Source organism: Pinus tabuliformis, chromosome 2_1 (assembly GCF_031772625.1).
Source record: "Pinus tabuliformis cultivar Carrire ecotype Pingquan chromosome 2_1, CPIR1, whole genome shotgun sequence".
Classification (NCBI taxonomy): Eukaryota; Viridiplantae; Streptophyta; class Pinopsida; order Pinales; family Pinaceae; genus Pinus; species Pinus tabuliformis.
The window spans coordinates 624,317,676-624,324,791 of record NC_142299.1 but is presented as its reverse complement, the minus strand read 5'-3'; positions in this window follow the sequence as shown (position 1 = coordinate 624,324,791).

Here is a 7,116-nt window from a genome sequence, read left to right as displayed (position 1 = left end):
ACCTTAGTCAAATTCAATGAGAGGCCAAGAAACTGACAAAAATCAATAATCGATAGGAGTAGTTGAAGGGATCGTAGATCATCACACCCACATTGTTAACTATTTATCAAAGGAAAAATCGATAGTCAAAACTAGTCAAAAAAATATTAGGAATCCTGAGATTCTAGGATCTTGGCCATTGATCTTCAACCACTTATATAAATTCAAGAAGCTACAAATAAGGTTTTATGTTCCTATAAATAAAGCATAATGTAAAGACGATGAGATGATGAAAAATCATGATAAATAGATATGTATGAGTGCATTTATCTTAAGTGTGGACCAAAGATGATGTTCATCGTAATATGGATTTGATGTTCGGTCGAGAGAATAAGAGTAGTGAAGATCAAAGGTTGGTTGGTTTTCCTAGTCAAGGGTTTACAAGGTAAAATCCCTATGTGATATGCGAATCTTTATGGTGTACCATTGTTTATTTTCTATTCTTTAAGATCTCTCATGTGCATTTAAAATTTAAAGGTGTAGAAATTATGGTGTATATTTGCAACTTATCATGAAGTTTTAATCAAAATCACAAGACACAAACCTACTCTACTGCTCCACAGAAGTTAATTCACAATCTAGAACAAAAATTTCAGACATGCAATAAGAAATAACACACACACACAATAGTTTTCCTATGGAAGTAAATTTTCTAAAAACCCCAATGCCTGCTTGCGTTAATCTGATGAATAGAGATATATTAAAATTTCTAGCTTAATCTTAGCGTAACCTACAAGTAAATAACATATCTCTCTACTCACTAAGAAGCTCTGACCTAGACTTAGTCAATTTATTCCTTTTCTTGAGCCCCTATTTCCTTGCACAATTTCTGAGGAAATAGGCCCCTATTATTTAGGAATTTCCTACAAACTTCTTGTGTAACTCCTCAAGGTTCATCACGTGACAAATACAATAAATTATACACTCAATCTAGTATATAATTAATTGTAGAATTCCTTGAAATATCTACCACATCTATGCAAATCAAATTCTCAGAATGGATGAGTTAATTTAGTTTCATGCATCAGTTAACTAGATGATCTCTAAGTTAGATTTTTGTCCCACTACTCAATTGACCATTCACTAGTTCTATTGATTGTTGGAACTAGTTTAACTGAGTACAACTGAAACTAACTGAACCAGTTTGCTATAAATTGGAAATCAACACATGCAAAATGAACTCCAACTCATTAAATTGAATTTACTGAGTAAACTGGGTGACACAAGCCATGTCACACACGTTAACTGCATCCAAGTTGTTTGTTGATGTGGAAATTCATTTTTTCTCAATTTAATAAAAAAAAATCAAATTGAGAAGTTCTTCCTACATTTTTCAACACTCCCTTTGAGCAATAAATGGATTATCAACCACCCTTATCATGTACGTATGGAATCTAATGCATGCAATACCTCTCGTTGTTGTTTCTACTGCAACAACGACAACTGAGAAACATAAAAAAAAATCAATCAACTGTGTTTGAAACTGTCTACTAAGAAAATTGTGTTGTTGTTGACTCTCCTACTTAGCCTCCTACTCTAGTGTCAAAACTCCTAGCCACTCCTTAGTATCTAATTGACACTAATCCTCTTGCTACTCAATTCTATGGGCCCCTCTATCAAGGCAATGATCCATGAGGAGGATACCTTGTTGTACCCTACCCCAAATTTCTACACTCCAGGGACTAGAGCTCTACATCGCCCCACCTTCATTTTCTCCCTCTTCCCACTTAGATTGAACTATTCCCTTACTAGAGGTCTCTGACTAGTCCTCTTCACTAGCATCCTCCTGGTCAACCCAACTACTAATTGGTTGAGGCTCCATCTTGAGAGCTAAATCATGCTCCCTCTCAAGCACACCATATCTAATCTTTGCCTTGCTCCTCAAGGTTGTTCCTGCATCTTCCTCTAAAGTGTAGAGGCTCTCGATCCTGACACCAAATTGCTTGATTTGACATGAACTAAGATAATTGAGGTAGTCCTTCCCATCTATGAAGACTACCTCATACCCTTTGTCTTCAATCCTCAATGTTTTCATCATATCAAGTTTCATGGCTTCATTGCTATTTCTAAATAGCTCATTGAGGGTCTTCCACATAGAAAATAGAGTCTCTTTTCCATGTAATTTCGAGTCTATGTGATCTCTCACACCCTCCAGGATGATCCTCCTAGATCTAGCTACGTCTTTCTTCCACTGAGCAACGTTTTGGGCATTAATTGATCCTAGTTTGGAAATGTTTGTCTTGACATATTCTAGGAATTTGTTGTCATCTAGCATTGCCTCCATGTGATCCTTCCATGCAATGAAATTAGAGCTTCCTTCTAAGGCATACTCTAGCCTTAACATATTTAAGGTCATCTCTCAACTTTGTATAGATCTTTCTACATTGAACTAAAAATTCGAACCTCTTAAGAAACAACTTTGAATTTTTTTTCTTGTGTGAATCCTTCTCCGATATGATGCAGAAATTATGGTTTATATTTTCAATTTCTCATGAATGTTTAATCAAAATGACAAGACACAAACTTGCTCTACTGCTCTTCGAATGTTAATTCACAATCTAGAACAAAAATTTCAGACATGCAATAAGAAATAACACACATGCACATCGTATTTTTCTTGGGAACGCAATATGCTAAAAACCCCAATCCCTAATCGCATTAGTTTGATGAATAAAGATGTATTATAATTTTGTAGCTCAATATGATCTCAACCTACTAGTGTATAACATATCTCTCTTCTCACTGAGAATATCTAACCCAAACTTAGTTAATTTCTGCATTTTCTTGAGCCCCTATTTCCTTGTGAAATTCCCAAGGAAATAGGCCCTTATTATTTACGAATTTCCTCCAAAATGCTTGCGTGATTCCTTACGGTTGATCATCTAGGAAATACAATAAGTTATACACTCAATATAGTATATAATTAATTGTACACTACCTTGGAATCTCCATCACAACTGGGGAACTTGAATTATCTGCATGCATGAGCTAATTTAGTTGCATGCATTAGTTAACTGGATGATCTCTGAGTTAGATTGTTGTCCCACTACTCACCTGACTATGCACTAGTTCTATTGACTGTTGGAACTAGTTTAACTAAGTACAATTGAAACTAATTGAAATGGATTGCTATGAAGTAGAAATCAACACATGCAAACTGAACTCCAACTCATTAACTTGAATTTTTTGAGTAAATTAGGTGACATAAGCCATGTCACACAATTTAAATACATCCAAGTTGTATGTTGATGTTTAAATTCAAATTTTCTCAATTTAATCAAGGCAAAATCAAATTGAGAATTTTTTGCTGCATTTTTTAACAAAAGGTTTTTGTTTATTGAGATTCTAGTCTGGTTTATATGTATAACCAACTTTATATTTGGAATTTGGTATTTGAAGTGTAAATCAAGTACCTTAAGCCCAAAATTTGGTTTCATATATCATTTTTTTCTTTAGAGGTATGTCTCCATTGTCAAAGGTTGCGAATATTGAACCTAGATGTGTTCATGAAAGGCTTTCTTGATTAGATATGGGATAAGCCTATTCAAGTGGGGGCGTTAAGGTAAAACCTTGATTAAAGAAGGATGGCTAGTAATATTATAATTGGGATAGAGAATTTTAATGGCCAAAATTATGAAATTTGGAAGCTTAAAATGGAGGATCCATTTTTAGATCAAGAACAATGGATCAATGATGTGCATCTCGAAACACCTCCAGTTGGAATGTTGACAGAGGATTGGGAGAAACTTGAAAGAAAAGTATGGAGTATGATTTAAATTTTTCTTGTAGATTCATTGTTGTTGAATTTCTTAGGGGAAGACACTACCGAGAAAATTTAGGATAATTTGGGAAACTTATACTAGTCAATAAGTTGTTTCTTTGAAAGAAACTATATTTTTTAAGGACAAGAGAGTGTTATTTGGTCATATAATACCTACATGCATTCAATACTGTGATTAGTTATGTATTTAGTGAGGATATATTTATTACAAGAGAGGAAAGTGTACTGGTATGTTGTGTTCTTTGCCAAACTCATGGGATAATATAGTCATGGCTATTAGGTGTGATATGACCATACTGACTCTTAATGATGTGGTGGAATATCTATATGTCGAATATTGTTGAGAAAAGAAAGGGATATTATGAGAAGTTTACTAAAGGGAGAACTTATTTGGGTAGATGGGATGTGTATTTAGCTTCAACAAGTATGCATTCAGATCATGAGGCATTGTTGATTGACTTAGGAACATGATATCATATGACACCCTATAGGGAATGATTATGCAAATATGAAGAATATAATGGAGATTATGTCTATATTTGTTGAGACTTAACAACTGATATAGTTAATTAAGGTTGAGCTCAACTAGTACGGAAGGAGATTGGAGTAGAAAATTTCCAGGTGTACTATATATTCTAGGTTTAGCCAAAAACCTAATATAAGTCAGTCAAATGTGGGATGTGGGTGTGTATACTATATTTGATAAGCACTCGTGTATGATTGTTTACTGTGTGATGGCGTTGATGATAGGTGTTTGGATTGGGACATTCTACAAGATTTTGTGACATATTGGCCCAAGGGGATGCAATAGTACAATCATTCCTAAACCTGATGAGTCGGCCTCTTGTCTCTAAGTTGAAAAAATTGTGTTGTGGCATCAAATGATGGGACACATTGGAGAGAAAGGACTATGATCCATGCAAAGAAAATTTACGATTGAAGTCTTACTTCATAACTACCTCGAAATTGATTTTCATGGACATTGTATTTATGGGAAACAAAATCATGTTAGATTCTCAACTAACACTACACTCAGAAAAGGGAATTTTGGAGATAGTTCATAGTGATGTATTTGGGCTAGTACTAGTGTATTTTCTAGGTGAATCTATATATTATGTTTCCTTCATTGATGACTTATTGAGGATTACATGGTTGTATTTCCTAAGAAAGAAGTATGATGCTTTCCAGATAAGAAGGAAAGGATGTTAAGAATTGATAATGACGGTGAATTTTGTGGTAAAGGGTTTGAGAAATCTACAAACAATGTGGGATAGTACACCAAATGACTACTCCATACACTCCTCAATAGAATGGATTCATTTAGAGAATGAATAAAATGACGATGGAGAATGAAAGGAGCATGCTTAGTTGTGTTGGAATAGAACAAGAATTCTAGTTAGAGGAAGTCAACATTGCCTGTTGTCTGGTAAATAGGTCTCCATAATTACTACTCATCAACAAAAATCCATATCAAGTATGGTTTTTTTAAAATCCATCATTGGCACATCCTAGAGTTTTTGGTTTTTAGGCATTTTTCCATGTTCCAAAATAAAAGAGGAAAAATACAAATATCAAGGCAGACAAGTGTATTTTTATTGGCTATAAGGATGGAATGAAATGATATGATATTTTTGAAGAATTTTCTTCTGGAGTTTTATCCACAATGATTATTTTAAATCGATGTTTCGAGTCGAGCCCAGGACCCATCTTTAGGATGTAAATTGTTGAGAGAAGAAAGAGAGGGGAAAATGAAAAAATAAATAATGAAAAGGAAATATGAAATAAAATAAGCAACATGAGGTAAACCCTAAAATTTAAAGACAAAATTGAGAGGGGAAAATATAATAGATGAAAGAAAATAATTAATTAATAATAATGTACTATAATTAAAGACATGATAATATATTAAAATAACTATAAAATAAATTAGAAGTATTAGTATCAATTATATTAAAATTAATAATATATTAGAATAAAAGTATAGATGGAATATAAATGAAGGTACAATTAATAAATTTATTAATATATTAATATTAATATAATGATAATGTAGATGTAATGAAATAATATATTATTAATATATTATAGATAACATATAGCTTTAGAGAAATGGATTAATGTACTGTCTATTATTAATGAATTACTACAAAAATATTAATACATTAATAATAATTCAGTACTTTGATCCATTAGGAAATATGTCAATCTTCTTCTTCTTCTTCTTCTTCCTTTTTTTTTTTTTTAATCCGAAGAAAAAATTGTAATTTTATTCGACTTGAAAAACGAAGGAACAAAATTACATTTTGTAGATGCCAAAAAACATTCCATAAGATTATTGTTTTATATATAATATCCTGATAGATTCATTTATTATTATGTTAAATTAATATACTAGATTTAATGTATCATGTTAATAAATTAGTTTTATATATTAATGTAAAGTGATAAAGACTCGAGGATATAAGCAATGGGATCTGGTGACAAGGAAGATATTTTATAGTCTAGATGTGATCTTAAAGGAAGTTAATGTACTTCCATAACTAAAGATACTCTAGAAAATAAAAAAGGAAAACAAAATTCGGTAATTTACTTGAATTCAGAGGAAAGTGGCTAAGATCAGTTAACTATGTTAGTCGAAGAGGTGGAACAAAATACTAGTTTTGAGGAGGTATGGTCGAGTAAGGAAAGACCCTGAAAGGTATATCCCACCTAATGTTTTAGCTATGTTTGTGCTAACTACCATTGATAATGAACCCAAGTCAATCAAGGAGGTGGTTGACTCAATAAAGGGTAAACACTTGTAAAAAAACGTGAATGAAGAAATGGATTCTTTTGCATAAGAATGAGACATGTAATTCAGTAAATTACTTAATGGAAGGAATCTTTTTAGTTGCAAGTGGGAGTTCAAGAAAAATTTCAACACAAAAACTCAAGTCAAGAAGTAAAAGGCTTGATTGGTCATGAAAGGCTCTTCCTAAGTCAAAGGAGTCAAATTTGGTGATATATTTTCCTTGTTGCGAAATTAACCTCCATTATAATACTAGTGTTTGGATTCAATGTTTGATTTATAGATTGACGAATTGGATGTAAAGGAAACATTTGTGCATGGTGACCTAGAGAAGAAAACTTCATGAAACAACCTAAAGGTTTTGTGGTAATAGATAAGGAAAAGTAAATTCACAAGTTAAGGAATTCCATTTATGGTATGAATCAATCATCCATGTTATGGTATAAGAATTTTGACATGTACATTGAGGGATTGGGATTTCTAAGAAGGTGAGTTGATCATTGTGCAT